This window comes from Jaculus jaculus, chromosome 16 (assembly GCF_020740685.1).
Source record: "Jaculus jaculus isolate mJacJac1 chromosome 16, mJacJac1.mat.Y.cur, whole genome shotgun sequence".
Lineage (NCBI taxonomy): Eukaryota > Metazoa > Chordata > Mammalia > Rodentia > Dipodidae > Jaculus > Jaculus jaculus.
This window is the reverse complement of record NC_059117.1, coordinates 50,059,047-50,081,791: the sequence shown is the minus strand read 5'-3', so window position 1 is coordinate 50,081,791 and position 22,745 is coordinate 50,059,047. Positions and strand designations below refer to the sequence as shown.

At 42.0% G+C, this 22,745-nt stretch overlaps 1 protein-coding gene across 14 annotated transcripts in view; it reads left to right on the top strand.

The window, feature by feature from the left end:
* Erc2 (ELKS/RAB6-interacting/CAST family member 2) overlaps positions 1 to 22,745 on the top strand; it is a 1,023,973-nt gene that overhangs the window by 379,234 nt on the left and 621,994 nt on the right. The gene's annotated exons all lie outside the window — the stretch shown is intronic.

Sequence of the window (22,745 nt, the reverse complement as noted above, 5' to 3'; positions counted from 1 at the left end):
GCATAAGCATGGGGCCCTGTGTTGGGTCTCTAAAACCCATGTAAAATGCTGGCTGTGAGAATGTGTGCCTGCATTCCTGACACTAAAAGGGCAGGACAGCAATTCCCTGTGGATAGCTAGCGTACCTGAATCTGAGCTCTCATCTCAGCAAGATACCCGATCTGGAAGAGAAAGCTAGAAACCCTGATGGTGACCTCTAACCCCTACATGCTGTGCACATACAAACATGTGTACCTGAAAACACATGTGGACTCATACACAAACATATGTATGTAACACACACACAAATAAATAAAAAGTCCAAACTGTTCCTCAAGTCTTTTCCTTCCTGAGAGTTGACCAGTCTACTTTAGATGTATTTTATACTTCGCAAGATCATATTCTGTTATCTTTACCCATTCCTGAATACCTGAAACTAATTTATGTAGAACAGAAATTTTGTGTCTTACAGCTTAGGAGGATAGAAAGTTTCATATCAAGGTTCAAGCAGGTTCAGTGTCTGGTGGATGCCTTTTTGCTCCCAAGATGGCTGGTTGTCACTACAGCCTCTCAACAAGATGAATGCTGTGTTCACATCATGGAACGAATGGACGGATAGAAAGGCACGACTGAGTTCTTTATCTCCTGTCTTCTCCCTTTGCTCACGTCACCTTAGCTGCCACAGCCTACAGAGATGTTGTCGGGCTCTCTCAAAGCTCTCAAACAGCCTTTATGAAGCACTCACTCTGGACACGCACTGCCCATTGTGATACCTATATGCCTTCAGCTTTTGAGTGAAAATGTGCTGTGTGAAATACTTGCCAGATTTTAAAGTTCTATCATGAAAAGTAGACTCTGAGAGCACTCATCTAAAATTTCTGTATTATTGATGTGTAAATAATTTTGGAAATATTGGGTACATAGAATAAAATTCCTAGAATTGATATTGCTTTTATCTTACTTTTTAATGGGACTGTTAGAAAGGTTAAAAATTGGCTGTGAGCTTGGGGCCAGCCTGGGTCTAGAAAGTGATCACCCTGGCCTAGAGGGAGATCCTACCTCAAAAAAGAAAACTTACGTATGTGACAAATGAGAATGTTATGTTTCTACTAGATGACCTGCTCTAAATGCTCACATGCCTCATGCCTTTGCTTTTGAGTCTTTGCATAAATGGTACTTAATCATAGACCTTAGCCCCTTCCTACATGAAATAGCATGCCTATGTTCCTAACCTCTGTGTTTCCCATGCAACTTCAGTTTTCTAAGTAGAATTTATTGCCATCTGGAAAGTATATACTTTCTAAATTTCATTCATATTATTAGAATATAAATTCCAGGATGGCAGGCTGTATTATTTTTCCCACTGTTATATCTTTAGAACATCGAAGGTGTACTTGCTCAGTAAATATTTAATGAATGAATAAGTAGACTTACTCTAGATTAAGGTCTTGAAAAGAACTATTTTCTTGGCTAAAGTTAGGTCTCACACCTACTTCCTATTGTCATGAAAACCTTTGCCTATCAATCCAAGTCAAGAACAGAGCTGTATGCCGGGTGTGGTGGTGCACGCCTTTAATCCCAGCACTCAGGAGGCAGAGGTAGGAGGATCACCATGAGTTCGAGGCCACCCTGAGAATACAGAGTGAATTCCAGGTCAGCCTGAGCTAGAGTGAAACCTTACCTCGAAAAACCAACCAAACAAAAAAACAAACAAACAAAAAGAACAGAGCTGTATAAAAATTCCACAGCAGTTGGCTCTCCATCTGTTTCGACAGAGATAATGTGATAAGATTATCAGTGAATTTCTTTTATCTGAATCACCTCCTCTCCATGTTTCTGCTGCTCCAGAAGTAAGTTCTATGGTTTTCTTTCTCCCAGAGAGCCAGCACATTTCTTTCCAGCGTCTTCCTTTTCTATTCTACTCAACCAGAAACTCAAATGTTACATTCATGTGCAAACTGAAATACTTTTTATTTTATAAAGTAAAGCTAGGTGAAAGTCAAATCATTCATTTAAGAAGCCAAAAATTTAAAAAGTACAGGAATTGCATCTGTCTAGAGTACATAGAATAATGGTGATTTGTTTGACTGCATAATTAATTCATTTCTGTTGAGATATAGGTTCTGGTCATTCAGTTCCATCCTGTGGCAACAGCTGCTTGATGGAGATGGTCAGAAGACACCCAGGCAGAAATAGCTAAGCGCCTGTGAATGGATGACCTTTGTAGGGCCAGTCTTCAAGGATATTCATATATATGATTGACAGGGAGAGTGTGGAGAGGCACCAAGTTCTCCTGCTGCTTCAAACAAACTCCAGATGCATGTGCCACTTTGCACATCTGGCCTTATATGGGTACTGGGTCATACAATGTAGCTTGTCAGGCTTTGCAAACAAATGCCTTTAACCACTGAGCAATCTCTCTAGCTGTCTGACAGCATATCCTAAGGACTCAGGTGAAGACTGTATTAGCATTCCATTGCTGCGACAAAGTACTAAGCCCCTACCTCCTAAGTGTCCACTGTTTCCCAATAGTGCCACTACCTACAGACCACGCCTGCATTTAGCACATAACCTTTGGGGAGGCAGTTCAGATCCAAATCGTAAAAATATTGTCATTTAAAATCCTCAGCAATGAATGAAAACAAATATTTAATTATTTTGAACAGTGAGTGTTGGATACTGTGCTGTGACAGGCACCATTTACTTACTCTTGACAATAACATGATGATCTAGATACAGCTATGGAACGAGGGATATTTTGGTTTATGGTATGCTTGTCCAAGGTCACGTAACCTGAATATAAGGTTTTTTTTTAATTTCTTTGAGAAAATATAACACATTGATCAATGCAAACAGCTATGGAACTAGGGATATTTTGGTTTATGGTATGCTTGTCCAAGGTCATGTAACCTGAATATAAGGTTTTTTTTTTAATTTCTTTGAGAAAATATAACACATTGATCAATGAAAATTAAGCGAATAAACTTTATTTTTCTTCTTATCTTAATTTTTATGATGATCCTAGATATGAAAGAGATGAGGAAGACTCTCCAAGGTGTTTATTTTCTGGCAGCTGAGACTAAACCCTCTAATTGGTGGGTAATAAATGGCAATAACTGGTGCCTACAGTTTTGAGATGACACATTTAATCTCTGAGTGACAAATATCACTTTTGCTGATGTGCTTACTTAGCATAATTTTAACCTCCCACACCCCAGCAGACCCAAAGATTTGCTTACCGGTTTGGAAGTTCTATGCCATTTACATATTATAGCACCATTTTAAAAACTGTTTATTTAGTTATTTGACAGAGAGAGGGAAAGAGAGAGGTAGATAGAGAGAATGGGTGTGCCAGGGCCTCTAGCCATTGCAAATGAACTCTGGATGCATGGACCACCTTGTGTATCTGACTTATGTGGGTACAGGGAAATTGAACCTGGGTCCTTAACATTTCCAGGCAAATGCCTTAACAGCTTCTTTTTAAATATTTGTTTAGCTATTTCAGAGAGAGATGGAGAAAGAAAGAAAGAGATAGATAGATAGATAGATAGATAGATAGATAGATAGATAGATAGATAGAAGAGAGTATGGACATGCCAGGGCCTTCTGCAGCTGTGAACGGACTCCAGGCACATGCACCACTTTGTGCATCTGGCTTTACATGGATGCTGGGGAGTTGAATCCTAGTCATCGGGTTTTGCAAGCAAATACCTTTAACCACTAAGCCACCTCTACAGCCCAGCTTCTTTTGACAAAATGACTATGATCCTATGTGCTTAAATCTTGTACACAATATTTTGTGCATACAAAGAGAGGTTTGCCAACTTTCCTTTATTCTTCACTGAATGTTTTCTGATACATTTGGAGAGCCAACTAAACCACAGGCAACATAGCAGGGAGGCCAGATTTCTGCTCCACCTGCAGTATGAAATAGTATGAGATAGAAATGCCCTCCAGAGATGCGATGGACACTGTTCAGAAACTGGTTCAAAGCATAGAAGTGATGCAGAAGCCAGGTGGCCAATGAAGCATTGTCTTTGGAGTATTGACCACATTCAGCATATCTGTTTCTTCAGTGTGGTGGGCCTGGATTAGAACAGCATGAATTTTGGATTTGGGTGTGTGTTGACATGGAACAATAATAAACTCATGTCTATGTAGACATTGCAGTGTTACCTTGTTGGCAAGCTGTGCTGGGTCTTCTTGCCATTGGAACTGGGCATGCTCCTGTATCCCATGAAGCCTGACAAGCTCTGCTCACACCTCCTGTCTGTCAGATTTTTAAAATATATTTTATTTATTTGAGAGAGAGGTGTGGGGGAGAGGGGGAGAATGGGTGTTCCAGGGCCTCTAGCCACTGCAAACAAATTCCAGCATTTGCCACCTTGTGCATCTGTCTTTACATGAGTACTGAGGAATAGAACCTGAATCCTTAGGCTTCACAGGCAAACACCTTAGCCTGAGGCCATAGCATTCTGTTCCCACACCTGAACACAAACTGCAGGTAATGAGGTGCTACCTGACTATAGAGTTTTTACAGGGAACGTCATAAAAACTTGACGACATTGTACATGTGGAAAGCATATGATGCCCACAATGTCCGGTCATGGTAGCAATATTTGAACCAGATTAATTTCATCCTCTCGTGCAGGCTCATAGATTCTTTGAGTATAAACTTATTACCCAATAATTGTTTTGAAGCCATTAAAATTGGGCAAAAAGTTATTTCTCCATTTTCATGCTAGGTTTCAGTCACATGAGCAGTATATGTTTATAAAACAGGGGCACTCTCTTCACTGAGGGAAGAAAGACAGATGGCATCTCTCTAGAAGCCAAGTTCACAGATTCCCTATTGAACTTTGTGGATGGCTGCTAAGTTGGAAATGGTAGGGAGGGTAAGTGGACTTGGCTCTTGGGAGTGGTGAATAAGGTCTAGGCATGGTGGGGCAAGCCTTTAATCCCATCACTCAGGAGGCAAAGGTAAGAGGATTGCTGTGATTTCAAGTTTAGCCTAGGACTACAGAGTGAGTTTAAGGTCAAGCCTGGCTAGAGTGAGACCCTATCTCAAAACAAGCAAACTAGGGCTGGAGAGATGGCTTAGCGGTTAAGCGTTTGCCTGTGAAGCCTAAGGACCCCGGTTCGAGGCTTGGTTCCCCAGGTCCCACGTTAGCCAGATGCACAAGGGGGCGCACGCATCTGAGTTCGTTTGCAGAGGCTGGAAGCCCTGGCGCGCCCATTCTCTCTCTCCCCCTCTATCTGTCTTTCTCTCTGTGTCTGTCGCTCTCAAATAATAAATAAATGAAAAATGGACAAAAAAAAATTAAAAAAAAAACAAAACAAGCAAACTAAAGTTCTCTGAGGGATGAATGATGGCCTGCTTACCTTGGCACCTTTATGCTACCTATTTGGGACTACATAGAGTGGTAAAAGTTGTTAAAGATGTTCAACTGAGGGGTAAATATACTGTGAGAATAGTTATTGTATACTGACTTTTATTTTATTTATTTGAGAGGGAGAGAGAGAAAGAGGCAGAGAAAGAATAGGCACACCAGGGTCTCTAGCCACTGAAAATGAACTCCAAATGCATGTGCCACCTTGTGCATCTGGCTAACATGGGTACTGGGGATTTGAACATGTGTCCTTAGGCTTCACAGGCAAGTGCCTTAACTTCTAAGCCATCTCTCCAGTCCACTATGCTGACTTTGTAAATGAGATTTATTTTAAAATGTTATGTGGGAAAGTGGACACAGAGCATGCTGATTTCCACATTAGTGTCAAGTTCAATTAAGGCATCAAAGTTTTTTTAACTTAATTAAGTTCTTTCTCAGGGTCTATACATCTCATTGAATGTTTCTGTCACTTTTTGAACCTGTGCAAAACATATTTTTTTGCATCCAATTAGTACTTCCCAGGTGTCAATCATTACTCCAGAGTTTAGCGTTCAAAAATAAAGTGGGCTGGAGAGATGGCTTAGCAGCTAAGCACTTGCTTGTGAAGCCTAAGAACCCTGGTTTGAGGCTTAATTCCCCAGGACCCACTTTAGCCAGATGCACAAGGGGGTCCATGTGTCAGGAGTTCGTTTGCAGTGACTGGAGGCCCTAGCATGCCTATTCTGTCTCTCTTTCTATCTGCCTCTTTTCCTCTCTGTCGCTCTTAAATAAGTAAATTAAAAAAAAAACAAAAAACCAACTCTCCAGTACTCAGGAAACTGACAGTCTGGTAGGGGAGATACTTATGCCTGATCCTGAATATAAGTGCAGTAGAGGTGACATAGCATGTCACCTGAAACTCACTGTGTGGTAGACGCACTCAACAGAGCCACTCTTTAAAAAAAATAAAAAAAAAGTTTATTTATTTATTTACTTGAGAAGGAAAGGAAAAGAGGCAAATAGAAAGAGAGAGAGAAGGAGACAGAGCATGTGTGTGTCAGGGCCTCTAGTCATTGCAAATGAACTCTAGATGCATGTGCCCCCTTGTTCATCTGGCTTTATATGGGTGCAGGGGAATTGAACCTTGGTCCTTTGGCTTTGTAGGCAAGTGTTTTAACTGTCATCTCTCAAGCCCCAGAGCCACTTCTGTTTACACTAAGCAAAAGAAAGTTTATTGCAAGAGCTGAGTATGGTGACACACACCTTTAATCCCAGCACTCTGGAGGCAGAGGTAGGAGGATCGCTGTGAGCGCAAGGCCACCCTGAGACTACATAGTGAATTCCAGGTCAGGCTGGGTTAGAGTGAGACTCTATTTCAAAAAACAAAGAAACAAAAAAAAGCAAAATTATCCAGAGCCTCAGTAAATGTTATTCAGACCAGACTGGCTATGATCAGGACATGGCTCAGCACCAGGAGATCAAAAGGAGGCGAACACCACCATATTTCACAACCAGAAATGTGTCTGGTAAGACGCCTTTTCCTGGTGACTTCCCTATTACCCTCTCCCCTCTGCCCTGATGTCACCTGCTCAACTGGGATTTAAAGTTATGGGACCAGGCTTCAAATTTTGCACAGTTTCCTCTTACTGGCAGGCTCTAACCAAGACCCTTACTCTGAAGGAATTGGGGAGAGTGACTCTAAGCCTCTAAGCTTTACCCTTGGATTTGGGTCACCTTCTTGGGCAATCTTTGCTGACACTTTGTCTTGGGAAAACTCATATTCTCCGAGAAGAAAGAGCCCTCTGCTGAATGTTTGCTTCATGGCCAGGCCCAGGGTTGCTCTGTCCATTATCACCAAGACCCTGTCATCTCCCTGAAATCCCTGGCATATGTTGGTCCTCACTCAAGCTGGGGGAATTTGCTCACAAGGCCTAATAGGCTGGGTTCGATCTCTAGCACCCACGTAAAGCCAGACACACAAAGTGGCACATGCATCTGGAGTTCATTTGCAGTACCTGGAGGCCCTAGCATGCCATGCCCATTCTCCTCGCCCCTTCATCTCCACTCTGTCTCTCTCTGCTTGCAAATAAATAAATAAATATACATATATATATATGTATATATGTGTGTGTGTGTGTGTATATATATATATATATATATATATATATATATTGGTTTTTCGAGGTAGGGTCTCACTCTGGTCCAGGCTGACCTGGAATTAACTCTGTAGTCTCAGGGTGGCCTTGAACTCATGGCGATTCTCCTACCTCTGCCTCCCGAGTGCTGGGATTAAAGGTGTGCGCCACCACGCCCGGCAAATAAATAAATATTTTTTTTTTTTAAAAAAAAACTAAGCCAGTTGTTCATGAATGAGAAGTCTGGAGAAGAGTGAGCCCTCTGAGATCTACTTTTGGCCTGAAAACATCGTCAGCTATGAGGAGTCATTTGCCCCAGTGAAATGTCAAACCCACTTGCTGTTCCTGTTACGGCGTGTTCTGCGTAGGCTGCAGGAGGAAGCCATCCATGAATAACACTGAAGAAGGAGATGACTGGTTTTCTGCCCACACCCAGCACCTCCAGTTCTGGCTTCTTATCCTGAGAAGGTAAAAGGGGCTGAGGCTTGAGTGAAGGAGGTTAACCATTCTCACCTCCTTTTCCTTTTTAGAAGAAAAGAGGGCATTTTAAAGAATCCTGTCCAGTGCTGCACTTCCTTATCCAGTTCGCATAAGTTACTTGATTGTTAGAAGTAGGGGATTTCATGAGATGATAGGATGAAATGACTGGATTGTGCATGCTTGTTTCTAGTTAGAAGAAAGCAAATGCTGATTTTCAAAAAAATAATAAAAATGGTTCTCCACGATTGATTGAGCCATTGCTATAAATCAGAAATTGCACTAGGGGCATTACACACTTAGATTGGGAGTTCTCGCAAATTCAGTGACTTTTTGTTATTGTTATAATCTTTACTTTAGAAATGAGTGACTAGAGGCAAGTGATGTGGGCCAGTGTAGCAACTTGCTTAGACGGCATGAGGCCTTTAATGTCAATCCCTAGTACTAGAAAACAAAATAAAATGGCAAAGTTTACTTTAAAAGTAGTTTCCTGGGGAGCTAGGGAAGAGGTCCAGTGGATAAAGCACTTTCTGTGAAGTATGAGGACGGGAGTTGGGGCTCCCAGCACCCTTGCAAAGGATGAGTACGTATGGCAGTCTGCCTATGATGCCAGCATTCAGGTTACAAAGACAGAGATCCCCAGGGCAAGCTGGTTCGCTAAACTCGCTGAATGGGTGAGCCCTGGGTTCAAGTGAGACATCCTTCCTCAATAAGTGAAGGTGAGAGCAATGGAGGAAAAGACCCAATCACAACAACCACCAGCCTCCATATGGGCATTCAAACATGTGAGCGTGCTCTCTCTTATACACACACACACACAGCACACACACAGGGAGAGAGAGAGAGAGAGAGAGAGAGAGAGAGAGAGAGAGAGAGAGAAGTTACTTACTCACAGTCATTGGGGTAGGAAAGTGATGGACCTGTAGTAGCCCACACACTATTCTGGACTTAGTTTACAGTAGTGCCTCCTCAGGAGACAGGTGGAATTCTCAGATGTGATGCTAAACTACAGATTGAGCAACTCACCTGAAATTGACACACAGGCCCAGTAGAAATGCAGCCAGAAAATCCAGTGAAACCCAATTAATGATGTGTTCCAAAAAATGAGGAAGAACAAAAGAAAACAAGTTAACGCAACAAAAGACAGCACTAAGTCTGGATTTCAAAATACTTTCAGTAGTTATATGTAGAAGAAAAAAGAAAGATAAGGGCTTTATTTTATTCTCCCATGAGAGTCTTCAAGTACTATTCAAGGTCACTGAGTTGCTTTGTTATTTAATTTTTCAAAGATGTTAACAATTTTTGTTCTCATGGTTGTTTTATTTTCTTTTGCTTGTTAATGAAATGAGATCTCGAAATATTAATCTGAGACCTTTCGGTAGTTTTCCTTGGAGTAGTCAGAGAGGGACCCACGAGTAAGAGACTCTTAACTTAGTGTAACAAGCAGCAGCTGCGCCGCACATTGAGAGCTTTGCCTTGGACCTGGCCTGGCTGCAGCTGGCTGGCTCTGTACCGGAAGCCAGGAAATTAGCTGGTCCTCCAGGGTTGGATGTTGGTTGGCCTTTAGTCTAAGGCAATGCCTCTCAGCTCTCCTCCTAGCCCTTTAAGGGACATTTGCATTTTTTAAATAAACGTTTACGTTTTAATTTTATTTATTTTATTTATTGGAGAGAGAGTAAGAGGCAGATAGAGAGAATGGGTGCATGGGGGCCTTTAGCCACTGCAAACGAACTCCAGACTCACACGCCATCTTATGCACCTGGTTTATGCAGGCACTGGGGAATCAAACCTGGGCCCATAGGCTTTGCAGACAAGTGTTTTAACTGCTAAGCCATCTCTCCAGACCAAACATTTGCATTTTTTTATTGTGATAGCTAGAAAAATTTGCTACAAACATCTGAAAAGTAGTTCAGTCTAAGTGTGCTGGTAAACGTACTCATATATAGATGACACCCCTCAACAAATAAAAATGTAGAGAACCCTTGTCCACAGGCATCCATTGCTTTTTGTGTGTGTATTCTTGGCTATCTAGGCTACCTGTCAGTAAATAGTGTCTCTTAAAGTGAATTTTACTTAGTCTACCAAAATACCTCTGCCCTCTATTAACTCAGTTGCTATATATAGCATTTTCCATACATGTTCTGTGATGTCATTTTGAGTAGTTTATGTAACAGTGTTGAATAGGTATGCATGTGAGTGTAGGTCATGTTTGAACTACTACTGTTACTTGCTATTTTGCAATTTTCACACCTAATAATCAGAACTTACAGGGAATGTATATAATAATCTTGGATTATTAAAATTATAGAATTATTAAGATTAGCCTGGCCACAGTAGTTACAATATCAGTTCATTTGTATGGGGATGAAGTATGTGGAATACAGACTAGAAATTGAGCATCTGATTTGCAGAGACAGAGATAAGTCATCTACCATTCCAGCCACCAGAAATCAGTGACTTTTATGACAGGTTTTCTTCTTGGGGGGGGTGCCTTGAAATAAAGACACTGACTCTATGAGTCATTTAATCAAGAGTGAGCAAGCTCTTAGCTACTTACTGCTGCTTTTGAGGCAAACATTCACCTCATGTATTAATTGAACAGCAACTATGGCAGTACCTGAGCAAGCTCAAACTAAGCTAGATATAATGAACATTGTTTCCACAAGATCCTTAAACGTTTGCTCAAAGGAAGAGATTTAGGGACAGGACCAGTTAATTCTATTGACCGGAACACGCAACACACACACACACACACACACACACACACACACACACACACACACACACCATTTACCTTTCACAGATGTCTTCTATTCTAAGCTCACCTGTTGCTTTCAACTTTCTTGTAGGTAATTCATTGTATTCAGTGTCCTTGACTTTCAGTAGTGGACCACATATCTCATGCATTCATACATGTTGTTCTGGACCAGGAGTGCAACCAGGTCACTGTGGAGGTCAAACAAGGAGCTGTCCAGTCAGGGTAGTGAGAAAAGTGTATACGGGAGAAGGAGGACAGTGCATTGGGTAGAATCCAAACTAACTTCACAGAGCTGGACCACGATTCTTGCTCACAGTGGATCTGATGGGATCCAAAGTAACAGTATAGCTGGACTACACTTCTTCCATTTAGGGTACAGATTTCATGGTGAGGAGCTTTACTTTATGTTCTGTAGCAATCAAAAATATTATGTGATTAATTTTATTTTGTTTTATTTGACATAGGGTCTCACTGTAGCTCAGGCTTACCTGCAATTCACTATGTAGTCTCAGGGTTACCTCAGACTCACAGTGATCCTACCTCTGCCCTCCAAGTGCTCTAATTAAAGGTGTGTGCCACCACACCTGACAGGTGATTAAATTTTGAGAAATAGTGTAACTTCCATGCTGTGAACATCTCCTCCAGTCCCCTGTGACTTGCATGTGGCGATAGCCATCATCTATGTTTTTTCAAAATGCAGTTTAAGCAAGTCATGTTGAGAATGTGTTCTCATTCCATGAGAAAGCTGGGTTAAGACCTTATATTCTGTACCCATGTTACCATGGTGGATTTTATTTTTATTTTTTTGTGAAGAGATTTGCTTTACAACAATAAAATCTCCTGAAGATTTAAAATAGAACTGCCTGGAGTGGCCTGGTGGTGGCTGCTAGCCTCAGAGACACCGGCCTCCTAACACATCCCGGTTGCCAGCTGTTGCTTGCAGTTTTGTGATAAGGGATTAGACATGGTTGAGCCTTTACATATTTCAGTCTGGAGATGATTTTCCATTTGTCTTCCCACATATCCCGCCGCCCCCCCCACCCCTGGCCATTTGATTTACATCAGCCTTATTTATGTGGGAGGGGAAATTTTTCTGTCTTTGTCACTTCTCCTGTGTTTGGCAATGAATTCTGTCTTGCTATGAAGAATACATGTTTATATATTTGCATTTAGCATGTGATATTATAAGGGAAGTCCATAATTCTAAGCTTTCATTCCACATGTCTAGGTTTCCCATAGGGATAGCTGTAAGGCAGGGTTGATGTGTTCTCAGTGCCTGGAACTCCACAGCATTGCTCCACTGTTTGGACACTATAGCATCATTGCCTTCATCCTGACCTGACTAGACAGACAGCTTTTCTGAGTCAGAAGTTGCAACTGCTTAGATAATTTTTATAGAAGCTAAATTCCTAATTAATGACTAACTATATAGCAGTTTGGAACACCTTAATAATACTGTGTCACATTTCATTTTTATTTTGCTGATTTTTATTTTTTATTTATTTGCAAACGGGGGGGGGGAGCATGAGAAGAGAATATGAGTGTGAAAGGGCCTCTAGCCACTGCAAATGAACTCCAGATGCATGCACCACTTCATGCATTTGGCTTTATGTGGGTCCTGGGGCCAACACACTTTGCAAGCAGGTGCCTTTAACTTCTGAGCCGTATCTCCAGCCCAGGCTGCTGATTTTTAAAAAGCAGTAGTAACACAAATATATAACCAGTCCTTGGCTAGCATAATTAGTGTTTATAAAAGTAATTTGCAATTCTGAAAAAAATGCTATGATAGAATTCTAAGTTGGATCATAGGATTTCTCACCTCTCTGGTTTCAAATACCTTAAATAATAGCCAGGACTGTTACTTATGGGGGATTTGGAATTGCTGGTTAAGTTACATTCTATGGTACAATTGACTGGAATAAAAGGAGATCATCTGTGTGTGTGTGTGTGTGTGTGTGTGTGTGTGTGTGTGATCTCATCATTCCAGCCCTTTAAACCTAGTCCTTAAGGTCTAGACAAGGAAATCAAGGCTTGGAAAATGGGGCAGATGTGATGCAAGAGAAGTTCTCTACCATGAACTTGGGGGTGGCAGGGCCACACAGGCCGCCCCCAAGACTGGTACTTGTTTCTCATGTCCTCCAATAAGGAAGCCACCTTGTAATTCTAGGACCCCACAAATCCACATTTGGCCAACAATAAGAAAATGCTGAGAAGTGAAATTCCCCGCTAGAGCTTCCTGACAAATACTCACTTTTTTTGTTGTTCTTGTTGTTTTTGTTTTCTCAAGATAGGACCTCCTTCTAGCCCAGGGTGATCTGGAATTCAGTATGTAGTCTCAGGCAGGCTTCAGACTCACTGAGATCTTCCTACTTCTGCCTTCCAAGTGCTGGGATTAAAGGTGTGCACCACTATATCCGGCTTCAAATATTCACTTTTATCTCACTCTTATAATACCCAGAGCAGAGACTCCATGGCTATGCAGGACTTCTGAACTGCACAACTGTGCTTCAGAAATGAGTGTTGTTTTAAGCCACTAGATTGGTGACATTTTGTGACAGAATCATAGAAAATTGATACAAATGTACACTAAAATAATTGATCAGGAGTTATCAAATATGTCTTAGAAATTCAAGGGCAAGTGAACAGGATTGGGGTTCCCAGGACACTGACAAGGAATTTTATAGTCCAGTAAGATAGCATTGTGTGTAGTGTATCCATGGTCCTTTCCAATGTCTTCACTGCTCAAGTTGGAAAGCACAGGAAATTTGATAAAGTTTTATAGCTGTAGATTGATTTCCACGATTCAAACTGTACACATATGGGTTAAGACTTTATTAAACTTTTCAGATTGTGTCATTTCAGATCAAATAACTGAGATTTTTCTAAAATATGATGCTACATATTTATGTCTGTTTTCCCATGAGAGCCTGAGTTTAGTCAAAAAGAAACAACGAAGTCTTATTCATCTTTTTTATTCCTGTGAATAGCACAGCTCTTGGTAGGTCATGGGCGCTTCCTAAACCTTAGCTGGAGAATTGAAATGGGATGGAATGATAAACAAATCTCCAAAGTTCTGGTTACACTCGCCTTAAGTAAACAAATAGAAGTGGCTGTGTTCCAATAAAACTTTATTTACAAAAATAGCCGGATTGGCCCATGGGCTGTAGTTTTGCTAAGTTCTGGTGTAGATCACAAGTTATTATAGCCCGTAGGCAGCTCTAACATATAGCCACCTCCCTGGCAAGTAAGAAAGTTTTTAAATATCTTCTAAATACTTAATAGAGGTGAACAAGGTACTCTTCTTTCCAGACCATATTTACCCCTTTGACTCAGACATTCCTCCTCCCCATGCAGTGCAGAGGGAAGTAAGCCATTCATTCCCAAGGGTGAGGTCTTCCCCAGTTCCTGTTGTATTCTATAGCTGTTTTGTGAGTGGAGTCTGAAGGAAGCAAAGCTAAGCAAACAGGATGTGTTCCAATGAATGGCACCCATTGACGCCTGCCTGGTGGAGATAGTCCTTTCTTGAGTGTTACAGATATGAAGCTAAATTCTTGAGGCCACATATGATACTTTGGCTTATAAAAGTTTATGAAGGGTGGCATACACACACGGAGTTCTCCCTACATTATGAATGTTAATGAACTTAAGAGCAGCTGGAGGCAGAGTCAAGGGTGGCCAGGTGAAACCCTTCAACGTTGCCCACATTTTCTTAGAGCTTACAGGGGAGTAGTCTGTGGGACAGGACAATGCCCGGTTTAAAATGTTACACTGCTGAAGGGAAAAATAAAATGGTTAGCCGGTTTTCAAAGCTACTTGCACTATTATTGATTACGCGCAAGGAATTTTCTTTCAGGAAAAAAAAAAATTGAGATGCAGGCATTGAATATTGACAGGCATGTGGCAGCATGTTTGTGAATTTGTTTTTCTTTCCAGATTAGTAAACATAGTCCAAAGAGGATTGTAAACATTGCTCAAATGAGGGATGGCATAGTCATGCATGGAAATCCAGTCAACATAAGTGATGCCACAGATAATAGTTAATGGCATCAAATAATGTTCAGATTATCTTGATAATTGCGAAAACTTTATAAGTTGTATATCCAGAAATGTATCAAAGAGGGTTTTCCCATGCCTTTCATTCTTTCATAGCACACCCATGCATCTACATGGTTAGTTTATTAATATCACAGCCCAGTACAGCGTTGGCTGTGACTCTCAGTGCTCCACTCACAGGCTTTTAACCTTCAGCCAGGTGTCAGTCAGCTTTCTGTCCCTGTAAAAAAAATAGCTGAAAAAAGTCAGCTCATAAAAAGAAAGATCAGGGAGTGGAAGGACAGACTGATGATGGGGGATCAGGAGAGGAGGAAGGAGAGTGATAGAGAGGGAACAAAAGAGGAGGAAGGAAAGAGTGATAGAGAGATAGCAGGAGAGGAGAAAGTAAAGAGTGACACAGAGAGAACAGGAGAGGAAGGTAGGATACAGTTAAAAGAGAGGTCAAGGGAGGGCTTCTGGGAGGCCAGGCCATTCACACTGCAACCCCCAAGTCATTTTACATCTGTCTTTAAGGTCCCTGTAGTAAAATTGCTCTTTACGCTGTGTGGGCCTGGGGGTGTGTACCCCCATCATGATGTTGGCGGCTCTGTCAGCTCACGAACTTTCTATGTGCTGCTCTCTTCTTGACAGCCTTTTCTTCCAGCCCCCATCCCGTGACAAGCCCTGGCTCATTCCCATTCCCATGATGTCGTCTCTTCTCAATCACTGTAGAAATGGATCCCCCCAGCATACATCTTCGTTTGTTTATTTGTTTGTTTGAGGCAGGGTCTTGCTGTAGCCCAGGCAGACCTCGAATTCAGTATGTAGTCTTAGGGTGGCTTTGAACTCACAGCGATCTTCCTATCTCTGCCTCCCAAGTGCTAAGATTGAAGGTGTATGCCATCATGCCCGGCTAGTTTATTTCTTTCATGTAGTATAAAGCAACTTACAGCTCGTCCACATTGTAGCTTGATCAGCAAGTCCTCCTATATCAAAAGTAGTTCCGTGGGTGATCCTGCTATTTTTGCCATTGTACTTGTCATAGCCTCGTAACCACACAAGTCTTTTACCTGACACTGTGCTGAAGGCATGGTTGAAGGGCAACGCACTGGCACTGGATTAGACTTCCTGAGCAGGTGAGGAGGTGAGGGACCCAAGAGCCAATGCACTGCTTGATCTTTCAAGAAATGGGTGAGAATCCAGAGTCTTGTACTAACCTTGAAAAGCTACCTTACATATTAGATAGGTGGTAGATAAATAAGGAAGTCCCCAAAGGGAAGGGTGAGGCATGCGTGTGTGTGTGTGTGTGTGTGTGTGTGTGTTCATGTATATGTATGCTGAAGTGACACAAAAATGCTCTGAGGAGGGGAAAAAAACTGCAATTTTGTATGTGTTCCAAAGAGGACTCTCATTATTTTACCATCATTATTTGTCATAATCGTGTGCTGTGGTATCCACTTTCTAGCTTTCACAGTGGATGCTAAATAGTTTGGAGCATGACTCGGGGGCATAGATGCAGCTTACATCCTTGGACAGATGCGACTGGCCAGGTTTGTAAGTGCAAGTTCAGCTTGCTGAGCAGCAGGCCCTGAGCAGGCAAGTGGAGGCGTCCAGCTCTGCCCCGAAGCCTCACCTATTCTTCATCTGCTTTATCTTCGATTTCTAACAGAATCTGCTTTATTTTAAAACAGTTTATGGGATAGAGATGTAGTTCAGTGGTTAAGGTGCTTGCCTGAAAAACCTAAGGACCCGGGTTTGATTCCCCAGTACCCGTTTAATACCTGATGCACGAGGTGGTACATGAGTCTAGAGTTTGTTTGCAGTGGCTCCAGGCGTTGATATGCCTATTCTCTCTCTCTCCCTCTCTCTCTCTTTATCTGCCTCTCTCATGAATAAATAAATGAAATAGAAATATAAAAATAATTTACATGTATGTACACCTTGTACTTCGTTTAAAAATAACTAATACAGCATTTTCATTAAAAAATAAATTATGTCTTTATAACTAATCTCTTGATTATAAACATGAAACATACATGAGACAGCTAAATATTTTTATTATGCACAGTGAAGGAAATAAATATTTAACCTTAATAAGGGAAATTCATATTTATGCCTTATAATGTGAAATGTAGAAAATAATAATTAAACAGCACAAAAATTTACTTTTTCACTTAAGTTGTTCTCAGTAATGCTTGCTTTTGCTTATGTATATCAGCTAATTTTCTTTTTCTTTATTTTGAACCTCCCTTTTTAAAATATCTTTTATAGAAGTTGACTGAATGTCAAAGATACAGGCCTTAGTTAAACACCCAAGGTAATTTATATATTTGTCTGTTTACAGAAACTTTAACTAAAGCCTCCGGTAAACATGGCAATTGTCATGAGGAAATATTTGTTATTTGCTATGTTCACATCTAAACTCCTGGGAAGTGTCATTGAAGAACTGTAATTGTGCCTTTGCTTTGGTATTTCATTTCCGTTCGTGGTTCAAACATTTGTTGTATATTTTTCTGTGGTTTATACATTTTTTTTTCATTTCAGTGCCGCAAGACCTTTATTTAGAATTTTAAGCTAAACACTTTTTTCTTTGAATAATTCATCCTTCTCTTCTTTTTACAGAGTTTCTAAAAATCAAGGACATGGGGACTGAGTTGACAAGCTAAATGTTCTGGTAATTGACAAACTGTTTGTTGATAGGTCAGTCTCCCAGTTATAGAGTGTCAGCTCAGATTGCTGCAGAGCAGAAGGTGGTAGAAAATACTGTCTACAGCATTTACAGATTGGATAGACTTGATGGGAAATAACCTCTGAGGCACCATCCCAGCGTTGAGCTGTAGGAAAATCACCAACATCAGGTTTCGCAGCTGAAATTGAAATTGCTCACGGGAGGTGCTAATTTGCCCAGACATCTTTTGGCAAACATGTTGGAGTAGCATCTGCCTGATTCTGTTGTCACATACGTTCAGTAGTGCCTTGTAGCCAGAGAGCTCTCTTCCAGAGCTTGCTTCTCTCTCACTGAGACTACAGGGCTTGAGGCACATAGAGGATGTCAGCAGCAACCAGCAACTTGTGTTCCTCGTGATAAAGACCATGGCTGGGAAGAACTGAGCAGGCCAGTGAAGGTTACTGACTCGGCATTAATAGGAAATTTATGAGCCTGCAGAACAAATCATGCCAGGCCATCCTTCCCGTTTTCTAGGTGGATGTGCAAGATTAAAGAAAGGAATTCAATAGCGGTAATATCTGGAATTGAGTAAATCATGTAATTCAGTGTCTCCACAAATCTGGGGGGTGCAGGGGAAGGGGGAGAACCTCAATGAGAATTGGCTCCAAGCACTGTCATGTGGATCCAATTTAGCTGTTGTAATAAATTACAATGGAACAAGGTCCATTGGGATGATGTCGGGATCAATAGAAGGTCAGGCTGTAACATCTCCGGCAGTGGTCTGGGAGGATGGATAACGCGTTTTATTAAGCTTGGCAGGCCAGGAGGTTTTGGAAGTTGTGGTCGCCACCATTGCCATTAGCTTTAGGAGGCACCTCTTGGGTGTGAGGCACTGTGAGGGCCACTTAGATGAGAGGGGGAATTGTGTAATTGTCCAAGTGAACAATCTGTCTTACAATAATACTTAATAATACTTAAGAGGCTGTTCTGCCTAGCTAAGCCATCTTTGTGGTTTTCTCTTTCAGTCCTAGTGGCAACCTTTGAGGGGGACTTTCCTCCCATTTTGTAGATGGAAAAGTGTCAGGTAGAGTTGCTGGAGGCAGTGCACCTGCGAAGTAGCAGCAGAGGCTACAATGGGCCAATCTGTACTTGACCTCTGTGCTCAGAAATCTTCTGGAGAAAGATTGAGCTCACTTGCTTACTGATTTGACAAGTATATCCAGTGTATTTGAGATATCATAGTATACTATATTATCTGAAAATATTCAAAAAAATTGACAATATCATTCTTCTGGTAAGTAGTTATTAAACAAACACATGTTAATGACCTAACTTAATTCATTAATGAGCGAGGAAAGTGGGCAGGACTGGAGAGTGAGCTGGTAGAACGTAGACCAGGAAAACTGAAATTGCAAGTGCAGGTAGATGCTGGCATCCCCCTAGTGTGGAGGGGACATGACTATAGCCTTTGCTAGACAGGTCAGATCCTCCACTTTGTAGATCACAGACATTTCCATTGCCATAGAGTGCTTACAGTTTACCCAGTTGTAGAACAGTTCAGTGGCTGTGATAACCTGAAGGGTATGATCTGAATAGCAACCTGATTGTTTCTAACAATTACAAAGAGAATTATGACACAGCTCAATGAGCTACCTTTGGAGGGATGAGGCTTTCCTGTAGAGAATGTGTCTCACTTCCTAAGTCATTTAGAGGGGACTTCTGAGCACCAGTAGAAATTTAAATAAGAATGTTCAAGCAGGACATCACCTCACTTGTCATCTGCAGAATGTTAAGACCCAGAGATTTGTAGCAAATGGCGCATGGCACTTACGTCCTATGCCCAGGCCTTACAGGATACCCTCCCTGACCCTGGACTGTGAAGGCTAGGAAGGTCGTGTCTGTAGTGGGGAAGAAAAGACTGTTGGTTTTCTCCAGAGAAGTAGCCAATCATATGCACATATGTATAGAAAGGAATTCATTTTACAGATTGGCTCAAGGCAGGGTGGAGACATGACAAGTCTGCATTGTGGCTGTAGAGGTTGGCATGTAGGAGATGGAAGGGAGGACGTGCCCATCTAGTATGCAGCAGTCTGTTAGAGCTCTTGGAGAGCTGGTGCTGCAGAGGAAATCTGAAGGCCATGGGTTGGAGAATTTCTTCTTTCTTAGGTGGGGGGGAGTGAGCTATTTGTTCCTATTCAGGTTTTCAACTGATAAGAGGAAGCCTGACCACACTATGGAGAGCAATCTGCTCTACTCAAAGTTCATGGATTTAAAATGTATGCCTCATATCAAAGGCCTTCACAGAAACATTCCAAACCACATCTGGGTATTGTGATGCAGCCAGGTTGACACGTAAAATGAAGCATCCTTCCACATGGAGGCCGGAGGGACTTCTCACGGCCATGGAAGTGATTAGAGATGGTAGCCCGGTTGCAGGGGAGACCTGGGCCCCACGTCAAGGGTGGTGTGGTGAACAGTAGGAGGTCATGGACCTGAAGGTAAAAAACTTCACAATTTTCCCTAGGGCCAGCTACCACTGGAGTGAGTTCATGGGTCACAACAATTTCAGAGACCAACTGCAGCTCTGCACGTCTGTCTTGCAAGTGTTTTGGGTCTTGTATCCCTAAACTCAACGTGGTGACCTGGCTTCCAAAGGGGTTCAAGGAGCATCACAAAGTGAGAGGGTGTTTGAGTTTTGGAAGTTATAACTAGAGGCCAGCTGATGATTAGGTCCAGGATATGCTGGAGTGTAACCCTGTTGTATAAGTGCTTCTCTGAGAATTTTCTGATACAATCACCTTCAGGTGCCTGGTAATTAGAAATCAACTGTTGGAAGAAGAGTTTAATATACATGTTCATGAGAGTTTTTAATTTTTATTTATTTATTAGGGAGGGAGAGAGAGAATGGGCACACCAGGGCCTCTAGCCACAGAATTATGCACCACCTTGTGTATCTGGCTTACATGAGTACTGGGGAATTGAACCTGGGTCCTTAGGCTTAACAGGCAATCACCTTAACCACTAAGCCATCTTTCCTGCCCTGCAATACAGTTCTTTTTCTTTTTTCATTTTTATTTATTTATTTGAGAGAAAGAAGAAGAGAGAGAGAGAGAGAGAGAGAGAGAGAGAGAGAGAACGAGAGAGGGCACATACTAGGGCCTCCAGCCACTGCGAATGAACTCCAGATACATGTGCTCCCTTGTACATCTGGTTTATGCAGGTGCTAGGAAATCAAACTGAGGTCCTTTGGCTTTGCAGGCAAGTGCCTTAACTGTTAAGCCAACTCTCCAGTTCAACACAATACAGTTTTTAAGGTTCTGTCATTTAAATATTTTCAGTGGACTAAGGAGGTTATTATTTTCCAGACAGATTTATGACTATTTCAATTTTTATTTTCATTCTTTTTTTGCAATACACCCTACTCCTGCCCACACACTCACATATGCACACCTCACCCCCCTTTGCCTGACCTTCATCTGCCCCAGACCAGATGTTCCACTTCTGCAGCATATCCTCTTGGTAAGGGTCACTAGATGATGTGCTTTAGTGTCTCTCTGCTGTGACTAAGGTCTCTGGAGGTTCTGGAGCCTCAGCACTGGATTCTATGACCCCGCTAAGCTGCCCTCCCCTCGTGATGGTGCTCGCCTGTAGCAGGCACGGCTGAGAGTGGTCAAGTGAGCCAGTTCATTTCCAGTTCTATATCTGTGACTATGACCATCACTGCCACTCTTATATTGTTTCTGAGGAACAGACAGTCTGTTGGGTGGGTCCTGTGTTCCAGGTATGGGTGACTTCCCCACCTCCCACAGGGCTTTGCACCACTGCTACCTCTTCATAGATGGCTGCCGGCTGCCTCAGCAGTAGTTTGCTGCTTGCTCTCACCACATCTTCTGTCTTGTTCTACTCCTTCCTTTTCCTCCTGACATTTCACACATTTGTACTCTGCCATTTAGCTGCATTAGGCTGGGAGTCCTTGTCGGTTCTGAGTATCGCCAGGTGTCGAGATCAGCAGCTGCCCATGCTAGGTGTGCCATGAACTTCCGACGTGAGCACCCCACTTCACTACTCACGGGACCCTTCCATGTGGGCAGGTGTTGTCCTCATCTTCGCATAGCATTCGGGAGGTTTGGGACTTGGGAGCTGTATGTTGGGTGTGCCTTAGAGGGGCTGGAGGACCCTATAGCCAGGACAAAACTTGACCTAACTACTACTGGGTCATCAAGGTATTTGTGATCGCCACACACCCAATACTTCTGAACATCCCACAGTCCCAAAGCGAGGTTTCATTGTACTAGGAGAAGAGTTCTGTGGGTTGGGCACAGTAGCAACTGTATTAAGAAGGAATGGTCTGAATGTCACTGCCTATCATGTAGAGGGTGGAGTTATAGTTTTTCTACTTTGCCAGAACTGAAGAAGTTAGAACAATAAAAATAAAAGACAAACACTTTTTTTTTTTTTTTTTGGTTTTTCGAGGTAGGGTCTCACTCTGGTCCAGGCTGACCTGGAATTAACTCTGTCATCTCAGGGTGGCCTTGAACTCATGGCGATCCTCCTACCTTTGCCTCCCGAGTGCTGGGATTAAAGGTGTGCACCACCACACCTGGCTGTCATCATTGTTTTTGACATCTAGGTGAAGAGAGGATGACAAGGTGGAAATTAAAATAGAACAATTGAAGTAAGAAAATAATTGGATTAAATATGGCTTCTCTCTTTCTACCTTGGTGGCTTAGGCCTCTGGTAGCCTCTCCTTCCTCTGTCTGTGTGGTAAACATGCCCATAATGCTCACTTTGGAAAGAAGCTCCTAGGACCCATGGACAATAAAGGAAATATGGATGGCTTCTTATGAATCTAATTTTTTCTTAAGTAGGATTCTTAACCCATTGATCAAGGAGGCATTTTTATTCTTGCCAAACCCTTGATATAGTTTTTGATTCATTTTATGAAACAATGGGGGCAGAACGGAGTCTCCTAAGACCAAAGCCAGTGAGAGCACATATGCACATAGTCCATCTGGCTTCTTCTCAGACACATTATTACTCGTGCTTTCTTTTCAGCTCTTCAAGTGGATACCCTTCCCTCTTTCTTCCTGTGTCTGTTAGTGCCGACCCCAACTCTCTTACAAGACCCAGACTGAAAACAGATTTCTTTCAGCTCTGTGTTCTGGTTCATATTGTTAATTTGTCTGTTTTTCTTTTTTCTCTCTGACAAGACCAGCTAGCTACAGGACTGCCAGGTTCTGACTCTTCCATTTATATTTGGGGTACTGATGGAGCTGGAGAGATGGTTTAGTAGTTAAGGCACTTTCTGGCAAAGCCAAAGGACCCAG